The following is a 19347-nucleotide window of genomic DNA, read 5'->3' as shown; positions in this document are numbered from 1 at the left end:
TTGAGGAAAGACTGCGTCAAGAACCTTGGAGCTCCAACACTCCCCAGACCTTCATCATGGAGTGCGCCACACTAGCCCTGACGGAAAACTATTTTGAATACAGAGGCAAGTTCTACCATCAGACCCAGGGGACCTCTATGGGCAGTACCTTCGCCCCCTCGGTGGCCTGTCTGTATATGGCTAAATTTGAAGATACTCATATACACCATGAGTCTAATCCCTTTCTTAATAACATCAGAATGTGGAAACGCTTCATAGATGACATCCTGATCCTGTGGAGCGGTCCACCGACCTCACACGAAGGTTTTTTGGTATGGGTCAACACACTAAACCCTCACCTACACTTCACCATGGCATCCTCACCCCATGAAATCGCTTTCCTTGACCTAACTATCAGATTGGAAGCAGGTTCCATAAAGACCACCATGTACCGTAAACCTACAGATCGTAACAGCCTCCTGCACTACAAGAGTCACCACCCCAGGGCCCTACGTACCAACCTGCCCTTTGGCCAATTCTTACGAATTAGGCGTAATTGTAGCGCTGTGGCTGATTACAAGAAGGAATCTGCACTTCTCTCAAGGAACCTTCTTGACAGGGGCTACCCCAAGAGTGATGTTCTCAAGGCAAGGAAACGGGCCAGAAACCATAATCGAGAAGCCCTGCTGGAACGGCAGGAGAGAGTCCCTGTTGAAAACCAACCGATCACCTGTGTAACCACATTTAGCCCCCTGTCCAATAAAATCAGGAACACGATTAAACATCACTGGGGCATACTCAACACAGGTGACATGACCCTAGAGGAACCCAGGTTTGCTTTCAAGAGGTCACAAAATCTAAAAGATATCTTGATTAGCACCAGGCCTAAACATGTGAGGAAAGAAACCCAATTAACCTTATGGCATTTACCCCCCGTGATGGGCCACTACCCTTGTGGCATGTGTGGGGTCTGTAGATACACCTTGACGCTCAAAACCATACAACTCTCCGAGACCTTCAAATGGGAACTCAGGCAACACACAAATTGCAATACATCACACTGTATATACTTGCTAATATGCCCGTGTGGCTTACAGTACATAGGGATGACTACCCTCCCCATCAAGACTCGAATCATAGAACATCGCAGCAATTTCAGCTGCAGAAAGACCCACACCAAAATGTGCAAACATTATGTGGAAGTGAACCATGATGAGAATTCTATGAAGTGGGTAGTTTTGGAATCCAGTCCCAACTGCCCGACAAAAGTCCTCTTCAACAAGGAACAGAGATGGGTGCATCGGTTGTCATCTGATAAACAGGGGCTCAACGAAGACATTCCCTGGCATTCATTATAAATTCCTACATTCTGAAATCCCTCCATGAGATACAGTTACCAGCCACATTCCCGTGCCTGGAGATCTGACAGATACACAGACCACAGACCACAGACCACTTCTGGGTTACTCCCACCCCCGCCAGTGCCACTGCTGACCTTAGGACACCCACTGCCATGGGCCCCCCACCATATGGACACCTTGGTCCGACTACATATATAGACCCGATTCTGTCACCGACATATTTTGGTATAGTTAGGATAGTCCTTGACACCATGGCCACCTTGGGGCAGCATGACCTCACACAGTCATCTGCATCTCGATGCTCTAGCAATCCCAGGGACCCCTTACATCATGGCCGCCATCCGTAATAAGACACCAGCCCGGTTTGCATCTACGTGAGGGTCATAGCTATCGGATCGTCTTAACAACCCTTACCGCCATACCCATCTAGGTCCATTCCGTGTCCTCAACTGTTCATAGGTCCGAGCAACCGAGGCAACCGAAGCTATGTTAAGCGATTTAAAACGGTGGTAAACCCAGGGCAGTAGTTACTCCGCTGTGTTTACACCATCACAAGATGGCCGCCACACACTCGGCTCTCCACACGTGACCTTGGGCAGGGGGCGATAACCAAACGCGTCACGCAGGTCGTCCGGTGTTGTTGAAATAACCCGCGCCGCCGAGCTCACACATCTACTCGAGCTCGTCGGGCATGGGTAGGTCACAACACGCGGACTCAGAAGACTAAAGGTGAGTGCGTTTAGCGCTTGATAGAGGGTGAACCACTAGTTCCAATACAGATATTTGGTCTTGTGTAGTCCACCTATACTAATGCAGGGACACGTTTTCTCTACCGCGTTTTGTCTACCCCTACTTCAGCCACACCTTTAGGGCTCAGCTTTGTAGTTCTGCCCCGCCGATCACTCATGTGGCCTCTAGCATATGACCAGTAGGTGAGTAGGTAACCTTACACGTGTTTCTATAAATGGTTTGTTCAGATCACAGTGGGAGTGTGTTGCTACGCCTATAAAGTGGCCGATTGGTGTTAGCACAAAAGACCTGCCCAGTACCTGATACACTACAGGCAGGCATTTATATTAAGACTGCTGCATTTTTAACTAGGAATCTTTACATTTATGTTTTTAAGCCATCACCCTCACTGATCACAGTCCTAGTCACAGTTTCAGTTATTGCGTGTGCTCTTCACCTTTTACATTGCACGCTCAATACACTTGGCATGCGGTGGATGTGTAAAATCACTTTCAGTACCACCAGCATGTAAGTATATGTATGTATTTTTTCCCTGGCAATGTTGTGACTTGCATTTTTGTTTAATTACTGTTTCCTTATCCTTTCTCTATGTATAGGCATAGGAGGATCCACTAAGGTAACAAACACAACACATATGATACTAGCATGTTGTTGTTTTCACTTTGGTCCTGAAGAATCGCAGTTAAGATACCATTAGCGAGAAACATGTTGACCACATGCACTTCTAGTCTCTTCTAGGGTCACACAACATAATTAGTTGACACCTAGGAAACTAGCCCCACCTTTTAACTGTAGCCAGGGGACCCCCAGAATAAAGTCCATTCCGGTACCCCTTGTTACATTTTAACCACCTGATCACAGGAATACACCATCCTGCCCACATACCCCCACTTCACCAAAAGGCAGTTGGAAAAAAGATCTCCGCCAAAGAGCCCCTCTCTGAGGTGTGCCCGTCGGGGATTGCACCGCCTCCCCGACGAGGAGCAACCGCCGATGATGAAGCATGACACTCTTCGGGGTGTGTGAGGCAAATTACATCCAACATAATGGATGCCCCAGGGTATCATTAAATCACCCTTGGTCACGCCAGGAGAAACTCTCCCCACTTCTTCCTCTTTCTCTAGGAACAGTGCAGCAACCCCCTTTTTTGATTTGAATCTTTAGTACTCAGTACGGACACTAAGCTGCTACTGGACCTTCCACCATCTTGAGTGGTTAATAGTGTCCTCTCGCCTCCCTCCTTTTTGAAACCATAGCGACCTAGTAGACATAAGTCCTACGTCACATCTATAGGATATATTATTCCAATGGGCAGAGCCTATTGGGAATATAGAAACTACACTACAGGGGTGCATTCAATCAGGGCTGCTGGGGGAGCATTCAATCAGGGCTCCTGTGTGTGCATTCAATCAGGGCTCCTGTGTGTGCATTCCATCAGGGCTCCTGGGGGTGCATTCCATCAGGGCTGCTAGGGTGCATTCCATCAGGGCTCCTTGGGGTGCATTCCATCAGGGCTTTTTGGTGTGCATTCAATCAGGGCTCCTTGGTGTGCATTCAATCAGGGCTCCTTGGTGTGCATTCAATCAGGGCTCCTTGTGGTGCATTCAATCAGGGCTCCTTGGGGTGCATTCAATCAGGGCTCCTGGGAGTGCATTTAATCAGGAGATTTTCTTCGAGAGTTGAGTGCAAGTGGCTTCCATGTGCAGAATATTGAGGTGCCGTCCGGAACACCAGCCAGCTGCAGATTGAAAGCAAGACTGCGATCATTCGAGCTAGGTTCTCTCACATCCCGTTTGGTACAGTCTGGTGCCACAGTGCCCTTCCATTTCTGGTGCTCTGCAGCTTGTTTAAGATCTTCTTAAAGAGTCTTGTTGCTCAAATGGGTGTAATTTCTGAAATGTCCTTTTTTTTTTTTGTTTTAAATTTTTTTTATTGATAAGGAAGACATAACTGTGTACATATAATAAGAAAGCAATTGTTTACAAAATAAATGTAACTTGCTCCCTAACGGAGATTTGCTTCAGTTTCCACTTGGACCACATTGCAACACAATTCAGTTATTCATACATAAAGCGAGAACAGTAAAAATACAGTTAACAGCAACAACAAAGTATCTATCCAACAGAAAAGTTAGGTAACCAAAAAGGCCTTCAAAGAAAGTTGCCCCAAATTTTCTCAATTTTTTTTTGTGAGCGAGCTCCTCTAGGTTTTGCAAGCCCTAGCTCCATAGAGTGAATTTCATTAATTAGTGACCACCATTCTCTGATGTTAGGGGGTTTGGTACAGATCCGAACTCTAGCCAATATAAGTTTAGCGCAAGAAATAAGAATCGTTATCAAAGCAGATTGTGGGAGGGAAACAGGATGTACATCAAGTAATACTATTGGTACGGTGAGAGAGGGTAAAAAGATCTTCTTAATTTCCAAAACTATATTTCCCCCCAAAAATCCTTTAAGGTTGGGCAGGAGAACAGCATGTGTCCTAAGTCTACAGCGTAAGCGAGACATTTAGGGCATTTGGTACGATCACCTTGGGTGTTATTAAGGGACCACTTGGAGATCTTTTCCGGTGTATAATATAGCATACATGTTGTTCGAAACTGTTGCAACCTTAAGCTAGATAATCGTACAGAATTATTAATGTTAGATAGAGAGCATGATATTTGTTTGGGAGTTATATTTAAGCCAATTTTGCTACTCCATTTTTCAGCTAATTTTTGACAATCATCGTTTTTGAAAGCACAAAGGTGTTTGTAAGCCTCACTTATCAATGATTTGTTTTTGGTAGAATATAAGCAGTTCCAGATATCACAATCTAGAATGTTGTATATTTGGTTCTTCCTTATTAAAAAATCATGTATTTGTAGATATTTAAATCTCATTGTTTCCGACAAATTATACAGAGTTTGAAGTGTATGATAATCTAAAAACCCTTGTGCGCCACATAGGTCTCCCAAAACATTAATTCCCTGAGCAGACCATCTTAGGGCCATGCCATCGTTGAAAATCCCCGGGAGACCCGGGTTGCCCCATAGCTGCAGTTTCGGATGGTAAAAGCAAGTATTACAGTAGGATAGAATATTAACCCATATCCTTAAATTTCACCCTCTTGTAGTAGTTGGGGTCATTCGCTCGGAGTAAAAATATTTTTGAGTCAGATTTTAACATAAAAAAAGAAGAAAAAAAAGTGTCTTCAGTATGTAACAAAGACCGAAGGCGCCTAATAAATGAAGACCAGAAGTACAACTTAACATCGGGAAAGTTTAGACCTCCCTTATATGTGCTGTTTTTAAGGAGTTTCAGCGATCTTCTATCTTTTTTGTACCCCCAGATATAGCTGCTAAATATTCTGTCTAATTGCTTAAAAAAAGAGTTATTTAGTGCTAATGGAATGGAGCGAAAGTTATAAAAATTTAGGTAGTACCTTCATTTTGATGAGGTTAATTCTGCCAATTAAGTTCAAAGGCAATCTGTGCCATTTTTTTAGCAATACGGTAGTAGATTTGATTAATCCTTTATAGTTAAGTTTGTTTATTTCTCATATATTAGATGTAATTTTGACACCTAAGTAAGTGGCAGTTTTACAAATCTCGGGGACTTTTACCGCTGGTATATGATTAGCTATGATTTGTGTTTTGTTTATATTTAACTTATAACCGGATACTTTGCCGAATTTGCGAGTTCCAATGTTGATCCCTTGTAATTCCTTAGTAATGTCAGAAGAATAAATAGCAATATCGTCGGCATATGCCGTAATTTTCAGTACCTGTTCATTAGACTTGAAGGGAACAATTCTAGGTTGTGCTTGAAGAGAGTGTAAACCTGGTTCAAGTGAGCGGGCAAATAGTACAGGTGATGGGGGGAAACCTTGACGAGTGCCCCAGGAAATCATAAAATCTGTGGAGGTCTGTCCCCCATAGCTAATATGGGCTGAAGGGTTGTCATATAGTGCCTGAATCCACATTAAAAAATGTCCGCTAAACCCCATTTTAGTCATAACGTGCCAGAGATAAACCCACTCCACTCAGTCAAAAGCCTTTTCGGCATCCAGCAAAATCATGCCGAGTGGGGTGGACTCGGTCTCAGCCACGTCAAACGCTGTTATGGCCATGTTGACATGAGTGGTAGTATCTCTCCCAGTGACAAATCCGTGTTGTTGCGGATTAACTATTTTAGGCATAATAGGAGATAGCCTAGTAGCTAAAATTTTTGCAAATATTTTTGCGTCGGTGTTAATCAGAGAGATGGGTCTGTATGACCCCCTCTCTTCCTTTGGTTTGCCCTTTTTAAGGAAGATTATTTTAGCTCTATTCCATGACTTGGGGGCCCTCCCAGTCACCCCAATAGATTGTATGACCTGTAATAATAAAGGTCCTAGTTCCTCTAAACAGATTTTATATATCTCTAGAGGGATGGTATCTTCCCCTGCGGCTTTTCCTGTCGGTAAAGCGGCAATAGCTTGGCGTAGTTCTTGCCCTGTGATATTTTCGGACAGTGAATCTATTTCCAAGGTGTTAAGTAAAGTCGTTAAGGTCTCATCTAAGTAATTCTGTATAGTAGCTTCGTTCGGGATAGATTCAGGAGTGTACAGGGTCCTATAAAAATCCACAAATTGTTCCAATATGTCATGCGGCTGATCATATAGCTTGTTGTCAGAGCCTCGGATGTTTGCGATCATGGTGCTAGCTTTGTCTTCAGCCACTTTGTACGTCAAGATTTTACCAATTTTATCCCCACCCTCGTATTGTGCGATCTTAAATTTGTGTATATTAGAGCTATTTTTTTTAATAAACTTTGTTTTAGTTTCAAATTTTAGATTGACTTAGTTTAAGGCCTATCTCTACTACCGTAGGCGAATTTAAGCGTTATGCTGTGGCCAGCTGTGCTTCCTGGGCAGCTATGCTGGATATCAGGGATTCACTACGTTTGCGACACTCAGAGTTTTGTCTAAGCACGTATCCCTGCATGAATCCTCGAATGCTTGCCTTGCAGGTGTCCCAGACCGTATTACATATGGCAGAGTTCTGATTGATTTCTATAAATTCAGTAAGATGATTTTTTAACTGTGAGATGTAAACAGAGTCTGATGTTAAGTATCTGGGAAAAGAAAATGGTCTAGGACATGTGTGAATGTGTGGAGTATCAAAAGTCAGCATTATGGGGTTGTGATCTGAAGAGATTCGAGGACATACCTCCATTAGACTAGTATTCAGTAATTTAACGTTAGCTAGAGCGATGTCCAGCCGAGAACAAAGTTTGTGAGGTGCGGAGTAATATGTGTAGCCTGGAGTGTGTAAGTGTAGATGTCGCCAAGCGTCTTTAATGTTATGTGTACGGCATAAATCTAAAATTGAGGCTCTAGTTTTACGCATCCGCTGAAAGCTCCCGGGCCTAGTAGTATCTAGTTGGTAATCTATGATACAAGTAAAGTCCCCCATTATAATGAGCTCCCCATCCCAATCTAAAAGTTTTATGTTTAAGTCATCAAAAACCCTGGGTTCATCTTGGTTTGAGCCATACACCACACAGACAACCTATTTGTGATTTTCAATGTCCATTTGAGTGATGGGGCATCTACCGTCTTTATCGTGAGCAGTTTGTAAAGTCTCTACCCTGATTCGTTTATCCTTAAGGATTGCCACCCCTCTGATTGAAGCCCCGAAAGTAGAGCAGCTGACAATATCATATCCTAGTTGACAAAGTAGTTTTTTATCCTTGCCAGCTACATGCGTTTCAGATAGCAATTTGAGATGAGGGTTATACAGTCTCAACTCTTCCGACACGAGACGTCTTTTATTTTTACTGTTAAGCCCCGCGACGTTCCAAGCGATACTTTATTTTATGCATTTTAAAAAAAAAAGAAAACAAACCAGCATAATGAAACACCAAATGGAAATTTTTCTTGAGCCACACAGATATGAATATTTACTTGTATTTTTATCTTCAGTAGAATGTCTCCCCCTCAGATTGAAAACACCTTTTTCCAATTTTTTTACCCCCCCACACCCCCACCCTGCGGAGAACAGAAAACACCCTCCCCTCACCCCCCTGTCACCCACCCACAACGGGGAGGGACCACCCTCCAGCTTCTGCTGCCGTTGAAGAGGCAGCAACTGCAGCAGATTACCGGAGAGACCCCACCACCCTCACCTCTGAAGTGTTTTTTTTTAATGTTCCTTCCCCCCCCCCCCCCCCACCCCTCCCTCTTTTGTAAATAAAGTCACTTAAGAGTAGCTTTTCCTAAGGAGCAGAAGAAGAGAGAAAACCCATCGCCACCTGAGACTTATTTTCAATAACTATTGTATTGACATAGTCATGAGTCTAGCTAAATATTATGATAGTTAGTCTAACTTTTACTTAAGCACGATAAAAATTGCTCGGCTTCTCTAGTATCATTAAAGAAATGTGTGAGCCCGCCTTTGATGACTTTTAAAACGTGCAGGCTCCTGGAGAAAAACTTACCCCCCCCCCCCCCCATGGATTTAATTGGGTCGATCAGTTTGCGTAGTTCCCAGCGTCTGTCCATCGTGGCTTTACTAAGATCTGAGCGAACAAACCGCGACAGATTCTCTATAATTATAGGGGCATTGGGTCGTGCTTTCTGCCAAACAGCTTGTCTCAGTAGAAAGTTACCAAAAAAAATAAGAAAGGGACGTGGGAATTTACTCTTTGTTCTTTTAAATTAGGGGTAAGCGGTGTGCTCGCTGAATTTGAGAGTCCCAGTACCAGTCTGCTAAGTCTGGAAAGGCTTTTTGTAGTAAACCAACAAGAAAGGTCCTAGGGTCTGAGCCTTCTGATCCTTCCGGTACCCCAAAAAGTCTCAGGTTTGATCTTCTCTGCCGATTTTCCAAATCTTCAACTTTCAGTTGAAGGGTCGTTATCTGAGTGTCATGTTGATTTACTACTATATTCATACGAGACGCTACTTCTTCTACGCCTACTACTCGGTGCTGCAGTTCTTCAATATCCTGCTAGACCCCGCTAAAGTTAGAGGTCAGTTCTAATAAGGAGGTCTGCAGTTTGTTATTATCCTCCCGCAGTTGTAAAAAATGTTCTTGTGCTTCTGTACGTTGATTGGTTAGTATTTGGAGTATAGTATCCAATTGGGAGGAGTTTGACTCTTGCTTGTCTTCTTCTTCTGGATCTCGAGATGGGATACTTTTGTCAATCATAGGAGAGACTGTAATTGCCGAGATTAGAGCGATAGGCGAAGTTAAAGTATTGTTGTTAGCAATCTTATGGTTGGTGTCATTTCCCCCTTTTCCCCCATTTCCATCTATAGCTGACGTCTTTGAGTTGGTAGACACCGGCGAGCCACAAGTTGATGGAGTTTCTGATTTGGGTTGTAACAAAGACAGAGGCGTCGTGTCTTGTTTGGGTGTTGCGTTTGATGCTGCATTAAGGAGTTCACATGCAACGTTGTTCTCCGGGGAAGCGGAGCAGCCCAGGAGGTCCGAGATGGGGTCCGGATCCGTAGGGCTTGTCCCGGATAACCTTAGTGTCATGCTCTTTACGAGCCCCTTCGCCTCTATCCATTTCCTAAGAGGACTTTTATCAATGAGGATTTTCTTAGTAGCTGAGATATTGTTTGTAATCAGCCGATTTTGAGTGGTATTAGTTTTTCCCCCTCTTTTAGTCTTGGGCTTGGTTTTCAGTTTGCACTTTCTAGTCGCCAAAGATCTCATTGAGGTTTCAGAGGGATCAGCCATCTCTTCTTCCGTCTCTGCTTCATATTCGTCATGGGAGCCCAGGTCTCCGTTATCCTCTTCCAACTCCTCAGAAGCATGACAGGCCTCTTTATTTGATAATCCAGTACCACTAGTTGTCGCGCCCTCACTGAGAGCCATGCTGCTTGTCTCTTCGTTTGCCATTGCCATTTCTTTTGTATGCCCCAATACACTGACAATCACCAAATCATTAGAGTCTCCACTAGCAGCTGAGTTTGAGTCGCCATCATTCTTCAAACTCTCTTCAATTATAGTTACTATTTCTGTGGATACTTCTGTAGATAATGACAGGTTAGAGTTTAATTCTGAATTTGTATGAGACTGTATCTGGATCGGAGTTGGAACTTTGTTATCGAGTTGAGACTTTGCTACAGCTCCTGTAGTTTCTACTGTGCCTGCTACAGATACGGTTATTGAGCTTGCCGGGAGAGTTAAACAGTCAGTTTCATCGCCACCCTTGCCTCCTGTCAGAGATGCCGCTAGACCCCCCGGTTTAGCTTTTAGTTTAGCAGTGTTTTTAGCAGCTTTTTTAGATGAAATACTGGAAACAGTCAACGTTGGGGGGCGTAATAGTGGCTTACCGGCTGCTGCAGTTTCAGTGTCCTTATGTGTACCCTTGACTCCAGGTGCCGCCGTTGCAGAGGGATTGTTTTCCGATGCTGAAGGGGTCAAAGTGTCAGAAGGCACCGCTTCTGTTTCCGTTGCTCCTGTCGAGGAGTGAGGGGGCACCGAAGCTGTCACAAACTGCGTAGTCGTTGCGCCCGTAGTGGGGGGAGAGGTAGCAGCAGCGGTAGTTTTGGCGTTACGGGTGGTGCGAGGCGGATTCTTCGGGGACATTCTGTGTATCCACCGTGCACGGGCTGCGGCCCGAAGACCAATCCAGCCAAACTCCGAGCTAGTGAGCAGGCTACGGATCGCTTGCCCGATTGAGTGCCTAACGGTCCGTGAGAAATCTAGAAGCCAGAGCATCGGTAAGCGCCGATATGACTCAGTTTAAATGTTCCTTATTTTTCCTTATTCTTGCGGGTTTCAGGGGTTACGGGGGAAATCGCCGACATCAATACGTTTTCCCGATTTCACTTCAGAGGGGCTGAGGAGCTCCAGGTTAGCTGCTGCTCGTCCGCGTCCTCACTCCGCCATCTTGGACACCAGCTGTGTCGGCCAATAGCCTTCAAAAATTATAATTTCTGAAATTTCCATTGTCTTCACTGTTTGATTTTTCTTGCGAGAAAGTTGAGTGTCACTCATAATTACATTGAAATTATGAAAATGTCACACCTAATCAATCTTAAACCTTAGCAGCTATGCTCCTTTTGACTGACAGGTAAGTAGAGGGGTGCAGTAGCAGGATCATCTGGCGAGAAAAGCAGATATTGTATTGGAAACCGACGGAGAATGGGGACAAGTTTATGCAACACCCTTAGTTTTTCGGTTTCGTGTGCTCGTATCGCACAGAAAGGACAAGCTCGTTGAAATCCGTTTTTTGAGGTCTGCAAAGCACTCGCTATTTATTAGGCCAAGGTTTTCACACACATTAATGTTTAGATGCACTTACTGTCACATGACAATGGTTTAAGGGTCCTGTTTCCTGTGATTAACCTTTCGTTCCTTCGTACCGCATTGTAAAGAAAGGTCCAAGATCTCAGCTAAACTTATCTAAAAGAGTAATTACATCGTATACAGGCCATTGCAGGTTTTACGCTATTTGTAATATAAAGCGGATCCCGTTTTGTACCCCTAGATGGCACAATTGCTTTCTTTTCAGTGGACTAATTCCAAGCGTTTCAAGGAGCACTGTAGATTGTCGAATGGCATTGTAGTCCAAATGCCTTGCCCTTGATCTGCACTGCAAATGGTGATATATATCCGTATCTCACTGGTCTTTGCATCACAATCTGTAAAAATTCCATGGCCTACTAGCAATTCAAGGCGAGGTGTCTAGACTTCAGCGTCCCATTGTTTGCAGATGGTCTAGCAACCAATCCTCACATGCACAGTGTTATTTAATGGTTGAAAAAAATGACTCCATGCATCGAATTTCTTTTTCTCGACACCGAAGATCGGGGTGTGTGTACAATTGTCTTGAGGGGCAGAGAGCCAGCCCTAGGTTTTTTGCAAGTTTCTTGAACCCAGCTGCAGATGGGTAGGCCTTCCATGCTCTCCACTTTTACCCATACTTTCCTGATGGTTCCCTATACGAGTACATCTGGATGTTTGTGCTTTTCTCTCCTCGAGGTTCCCCACGCCTCTTGTTCCTCATTCTTCACAGCCGTCCCTGTCATTCACTTGGTATTCTTCTGTGTGCTGACTGTCAGAAATATTTACTCTGCATGAGCCGTGCCTGTATCTTTGTTTGTTCACTAGCCAGAGTTTCTGTATACAATCAAACACTAGTATCTCTGTGGGATCAGTTATTTCTGTATCTGCACGCTTGTTTGCCTTGTACTCATGTCTAAACCCAGTAATAAAAGCTTAGTGAAAGCAAACAGTGACCGTGCCAGACCTCAAGTTTTTATCAAGGCATTTTGAAACATTTTGTGACTTGAAGCTCTCCTCTCTGTGACTATGCTCATTTATTTATGTATGAGGAGGTCACGCTGATTCTTGAGTTAGAGGCAGTCCGCGTTACACTTTTTCGATACATTTCTTTTCTATTTTGTCCATAGTAAGAGCAGGTCTTATTGGATTACATTTCGGAATGGGGCAAAGGCCACATTTGTGAATCCCAACTGCATGGCATGGTTGTAGGAAGTGAAAAAATGATCGATGCAAGTAGCGTTCGGAGCAGAGGTACGCATATCATTTCATATATTATGAAGGCCAAATATCCTCCAGTTTAGAAATGCCTGCTCTCTTCCAGCCCTGAACTCTGTCAGGGTTGCCACCCTATGCATCCAGTTCCCCGCACGAATGGTGTTTGCTTGGTTAATTTCCTCTCCCACCCTGTCCATTTGAGTGCCTAGTACCAGCTCTTCTAGGTGTTCGTTGTAATTCGGGTCAGGAAGCCAACCGCTTTCTACTGAAGACGAGCTGCAGTTGTAGTCTAATTGTTTGCTCATCCCTGTCTCCATATATCCTGTCATTGATTGCATTGGCTCCTCTGCTAAGGCAGAGGAGCGTCGCCCCACTGCTTTTCAGCAGTGCAAAAAAGGAAAAATAAAGTGATGACGCAATGTTATCATTTTATTTTTCTGTAGTAGCTCAGTTCTAGGTGCAGGGCAGGGCTCGGCAGCCAAGAGCAGAGGGAGGAGTGGTGGTCACTCTCTTAAGCACACATGATGGTTTGGCTAGCCGTATTGGGCCGGCCAAACAGTCATGCGCTTTTAGCATGTTCTCCACCTGGCTGCATTGCACAGACTGGGTGGGGAACGTGCACAGGCTCCCACTTCCTGTCTGAGCGCCAAAGCACTGTGTTCAGACCGATTACGACGCTGCTGACATCAGCGTCATGATTGGCTTAGGGGAGCCTGTGTGCTTCCTGCTTCCGGGGCTCGTCTGGTAGAGAAGCGGAGGAGAGACGGCAGTTGTAAAGAGGTATGTGTAATATTTTTTTTCTCCTTTCTCCCCCCGCCTCACCACCCCCAATCTATGACACCTGCCACTGGTCATTGGTTGCAATCATTTGAGATCTCAGTAAAAAAGTTTGATGTCATGGAAACCCAAACTGCCATCATAGGGTGACCACATGGAGGGTCCCCGACCCAATGGAAGGATGTCTCAGTGCAATGGGTTGTTGTGTCCTAAAGAATAAGAGGGACAATTTGTAGAGATCATTTTGTAAAGTATGTAGAATTTGTGGCAGTGCGATTATTTTGCACAGAGCTCCTTTGCCCTTTATGGTAAGTTGGTTCTTGCCCCAGGCCTGGATCTGGCTTTTCAGCTTTTGAAGTAAAGGGGCAATGTTAAGTTGCCAGCTTTCTTCCGAGGTCTGTGAAATGTGTATCCTGGGGGATTTAAAGTGACCCCGATAGAAGCTACCGGAAGGAATGTTAAGACACCACTTATTGTCTACCTCAGTAATTGGCACTACTATAGATTCATGCCAGTTGACTCGGAGGATAGAGGTGTTGCGGTAGACGTTTAGCATACACACGATTCTATGGACAGAGAGCTGTTTTTTTTCTCGCAAATAGAGTAGCAGGTTGTCAACATATAATGCTATTCAGTCTTCCAGGCCACTGCCCACAACGGTCTATCCCCCTGGCCTGGGCATCTTTCCTAACCCAGTTTTCCAGCGGCTCCATTAGCAGTTTGAACAGGACTGGAGACAGGAGACGACCCTGATGGGCCCATCTCTCTTTCAGGAATTACAGAGATAGTACACCATTGATGCAGACTCTTGCCCATGGAGAGGACTAGAGTAAATGCACATAGGACTGGAATCTAGGGCCACAGTTCATTTTCTCCAGTACTTGGTAGAGGAATGACCAAGAGACCAAATCAAAAGGTTTTTGAAAGTAGGCTAGAACCTGAGCAGTAGGTTCTGGGATCTTGTCTAGGTTAGTGAGAACGACATGAAATCTCCCATTAGTGTCTGGTTCCTCTATGTGGTAAGAAACCGTTTTGATCCAGCTTAATTAATGAGTGAATATCTTTAATCAGTTGGCTATGATATTTGCCACAACATTAAATAAAGATATGGACCTATAGGCAGGCGCAGTCCAGTTTAGTGAGTACCACAATGTGTTGGCCCCACTTTAGTCACATTTTGAGAAAGAAGCCTGTACCACTTCCTGAAACAGGGCCCGCAGGAGGGTTACTAGGTGACTGGTGTATCTTTTAAAATATTCCAGTCGAAGCTCATCGGCACTAGGGATCTTACTAGTGGGTGTTGCCGCTATCATCAACAGAATTTCCTCTTCAGAAATTGGGGAACCCTACATCAGTTTGTCCGTTGTAAAAGGGTGATTGGCATGCCCTTAATTATCGAAATCTCTCCTTTCTTTAGGTATTCTGGGTTGATCATGTAGAGACTAATAACATTTGACAAAGCATTTGGTGGTATTTTCTTCTCTGGTGACAATTCACTTATCGGGGGTAATCGATTTCGAGCACTATTGTAAGTTATACCTCGATATTTGTCAACCAGTACAGTAATTTAACCATTTTCCCCCCCTGATCATCAATCCTATGTTGTGAGGTAGCCCATGTACTTCTAGCACATTCTTCAAGCTTTTCTTTGATGGCTATGTGTGCTCTTTCTAAATGCCTCAAGGTGTCTGTCAGGGTTTAAGGACTACTAACTGTCTAGATTGAATTCTGCTTCCAGGTCATTGATAGCTTTATCCCGGTCTCTGTGCTGCCCTGCTACGTATGAGAAAACTCTGTCCCGTAGTGTTAACTTCAGTACTTACTATATGTTATGGGAGAGACAACGGAGGGGAAGTTGAGTTGCAAGAATTTTACTACGTCGAAGAATTGCGGGTGTAGAAACCACCAATCATTTAGGCGCCATTGGCTGTGGGCAGGCGACAGGGTCCCAAAAGTCCACTTAATCCGGGAATGGTCAGCCCGACATCTTGGCAGTGTTTTTGATCCCGGTTACATCTGCGGCAGCCACAAAGAATTTAAAATGTGCCTGGTGAGCTCTAGGGTAAAATGCATACTCTCGAGCTGACGGGTGTTATACCTGCTAAACATCACTCTGTCACCGTGAGGTGGTCCAGTATGGAAGGAGGGCATGTTGCAGTGAAGAACTTGAACTAATAGTGTCAGCCCTGGCGTCCATTACCGAATTAAAATCACCCCCAAAGAACCTTTTGCCTGGGGGTGCTGACAAGGACAGTTCCGTTAGGGTTTGTAATGTATTCACCAGAGATCTTGAGAGATGTACACTCACAAATGTCCACAAGACGCCATCTAATTGGCCGTATACTGGCACATATCATCCCAGGGCTTCATGTTGGACTTTCCTCACTGCTAATTGGAAGGATTTCTATATAGTATTGCCAACCCATGGGACCCCATCAGGAATCCCAAATGTTATTCTATGGTAAAACCATACCTGGACAAGAAATTACACCTTATGCCTAATAAATGTTTTTCCTAAAAAAGCATGTTGGGAGTTTGTCGCACTGCACATTGCAGTATAGCTCCCCCTCTTTATTTTATTTTGCTGATCATTAACATTCCACAAGTTGAGTTTGATCCTGTTATGTTTCCCTTTCTTTCCCAGATAGTCAAGTATTGATGCATGCTCCTATTCCCTGTGTAAGCCGCATAGGCACAAAAGGTTTAAATAACCAAATCCCACTCTCAACATCCACCTGACCCCATACTTCCAATGTGGAGTATCTGTCACCCTTAACTAACAGCTTAGAGACTTCCATTTGCTTAGAATGTCCATCCAGCTGCGGAATTGTACATACCAGCTGTAGTCTAGTCACACTGTCACTTGCGTTGGGTTCTGCTCCCTGTTATGCAGATTTACACTGCCCCCCCCCCCCCCCCCCCCCCCCCCAGTCTTAAGCACTTCTATAGGGTGAGCGACCCAGTTTCAAGTCTGGATAGGATTTAGAGGCTGTCACCATCTGCTGGGCCTCGTCATCACTTGAATCTGAAGAGGATGGCCCTTGGTTTATTTCTGCTGTATGTCTCTTGGAGCCACTGCGTTGTCTACACCTACCCCACATTTGTTTCTTCTTCAGATGGGAAGGACTAGATCCAGGTGCAGGATTGTATCCTTGAGGGATCAGAATATCGGTCCTCACACTGGTGTCAAGCTGCCTCTCCACGCCCCTCCAAGAGACTTCAAGAGGTGTGACTTTCAGCACTTGAACCTTGGCTGGATAAAATAACCTGTATTGCAGTCGCTTAGCATGCAATTTTTGTTTCATCTCTTGGAAGGATCTACAGTCTGCATAATTCAGAACCTTGACTATAATTGGATGGACAGACGGATGATTTGCGGGGGGAGGCGTGGGTCTGGTTATTAGTTCCCTGTGGGGCTGCTCCAAAAAGAATCAAGAAGACAGTCTTATGGAGGGCTCAAGATTTGAGCCAGTTAGTCTGAAACTGTACCTGTTTCTGGCCCTCTGAGATGCCAATCAACTACAGATTTTTATTTCAACAATGTCCTTCTAAACAATATTTCAGGTCATCCTACATGAACAAAAAAACTCCAATTGTAGCCAGGCTTGTATTTGAAAGAGAAGGAAGCGTGGCATCTCTCAAAAGGATCCTCCCCACTAAATCTCAGTGTTTGACTAATATGTTTTAAAACCATGCCCTTCGAAAAAGATGGTTCCGTTCTTTGGTGCATGATCCTATTTGATGAGGGGCATTCAAGGACCCTGCTGCGTCTACAGATGTGTCCCTTTCAAGAATGGCGCGAGAGGCTGGGCTTTTGAAGGGCAGTGTCTCTGCTGGATGTTCTCTCATGTATTGAAAGAAATGCCTCTATTACTCACTCAAGAGCATAACCATTTGTGCATCTGTGCTGTGAAAGTGTTGACAATTTGAGAGGAGTCGTGGGACGGGGGAGATCATTGGCTTCCCTGACGATTTGATGAACATATCATCTGCCAAGTCTCTGCTCCTATTCACTAACCAATTGTATCTTTACCTGACTTGCCTGCCACCTGACACTTATTTACTTTGGTACAATTTTGAAATGAAAAGGTCGTTCTACAGACCTACAACACAGTGTTAATGTACCAAACACTAGAACGTGTGGAACATGTTCTATTTTCCCTGAGGTAACATGGGGTGCTTCAACATGGATTGTTTTTGCAGACAGATTGTCTTCAACACTACTGATAACCCATCTCTGGTGTGCCTTAAGTTGGTACAACAATGTCTGTATTTAAATTTTCATTCAGCTGGCAGATTATTTTTATTCAGAAGGTAAGTGGGGCAAGCTGTCAATTAATAGACTTCTCCCTTTTATCATCTAACTCGTTTGCTTTTTTGATGAGATGGTGAAAGAGACATAGTGGCATTGTGGGTTTTCGGGCCCCTTTATTCTACATCCTCCTGGGGGACCTCAACTTCCATCTGGAGAACAACAACGACCGCAACACCAGCACCCTGCTCGACAACCTCGCCAATCTTGGACTCAAGCAACTGGTGTCCACCCCCACCCACCTCGCCGGACACACACTGGACGCAGTCTTCTCCTCCAGCCCAGACATCGACTTCATACACGCAACAGAGCTTCAATGGACGGACCACAGCTGCGTCCACTTCACCTTCAAGAGAACAACGACCCACCACCACCAGCAACAGGCCGCCCGCAGAAGCTGGAACAAGATCACAGCAGACCAGCTCGCCACCTCCCTGAGCCAGCACCCTCCTGCCAGCTCAGCGAACCCCAGCCAGGCCGCCGACAACCTCACGAAGTGGATCAGCAACTGCGCGGACGAGCTCGCCCCGCTGAGGTCCCCGCCCAGTAGACCCGGCAGCAAGAAAGCCCCGTGGTTCACCGACGAACTCAAGAGCTCCAAGAAGAACTGCCGAGCCCTCGAGAAAGTCTGGAGAAGGGAACCTACACCGGACAACAGGACCTCCCTCAAGCTTGCCACCCGGAAGCACCACCAGCTGATCCGCGCCGCCAAGAAAACAGCATTCAAGGACCGGTTGGACAACAACGCACACAACTGCAAGGAGCTCTTCAACATCGTGAAAGAGCTCTCCAACCCCAGCGCAGGAAACAACGACATCACCCCATCGCAAGACCTCTGCAACTCCCTCGCTTCATACTTCCACAACAAGATCGCGGACATACACAACAGCTTCAACAACCAACCAACGCACACCATGACCGAACAACCACCGCCCACCGCCACCCTCCACGCCTGGACCCCGATCAGCACCGAAGACACCATCCGCACAATGAACTCCATCCACTCCGGATCACCGACCGACCCCTGCCCTCACCACGTCTTCAACAAGGCCGACGCTGTCATCGCACCCCACCTGCGGGACATCATCAACACCTCCTTCGGCACCGCCACCTTCCCTGAGAGCTGGAAACACGCCGAACTCAGCGCTCTCCTCAAGAAACCAACAGCGGACCCCACCGAACTCAAGAACTACCGCCCCATCTCGCTCCTCCCGTTTCCAGCCAAAGTCATCGAGAAGACCGTCAACAAGCAGATGGCCGCCTTCCTCGAGACGAACGGATCCCTCGACCCCTCACAGTCCGGCTTCCGAGCCAATCACAGCACCGAGACCGCCCTCATCGCCGCCACCGATGACATCCGAGCCCTGATGGACAATGGAGAAACAGCGGCCCTCATCCTCCTAGACCTCTCTGCGGCATTCGACACTGTCTGCCACCGCACCCTAGTACAGCGCCTCAGCAACGTCGGAATCCAGGACAAGGCGCTGGAATGGATCATCTCCTTCCTCGACGGAAGAACACAGAGAGTCCGCCTACCACCGTACAAGTCAGAGGCCTCTGAAGTCATCTGCGGCGTCCCTCAAGGGTCATCTCTGAGCCCCACCCTCTTCAACGTCTACATGAGCCCCCTCGCGGCCATCGTACGCAAACACAACCTCAGCATAATCTCCTACGCCGACGACACCCAG

General features: G+C 45.6%; 1 protein-coding gene across 1 annotated transcript in view; it reads left to right on the top strand.

Annotated features, from left to right (window-relative positions):
• Positions 1-19347, top strand: part of PDZD8 (PDZ domain containing 8) — a 443966-nt gene that overhangs the window by 196666 nt on the left and 227953 nt on the right. The gene's annotated exons all lie outside the window — the stretch shown is intronic.

Source organism: Lissotriton vulgaris, chromosome 5, assembly GCF_964263255.1.
Source record: "Lissotriton vulgaris chromosome 5, aLisVul1.2, whole genome shotgun sequence".
NCBI classification, from domain to species: domain Eukaryota; kingdom Metazoa; phylum Chordata; class Amphibia; order Caudata; family Salamandridae; genus Lissotriton; species Lissotriton vulgaris.
Note: the sequence above shows the minus strand (reverse complement) of the source record. Positions and strands in the feature narration are given on the sequence as shown.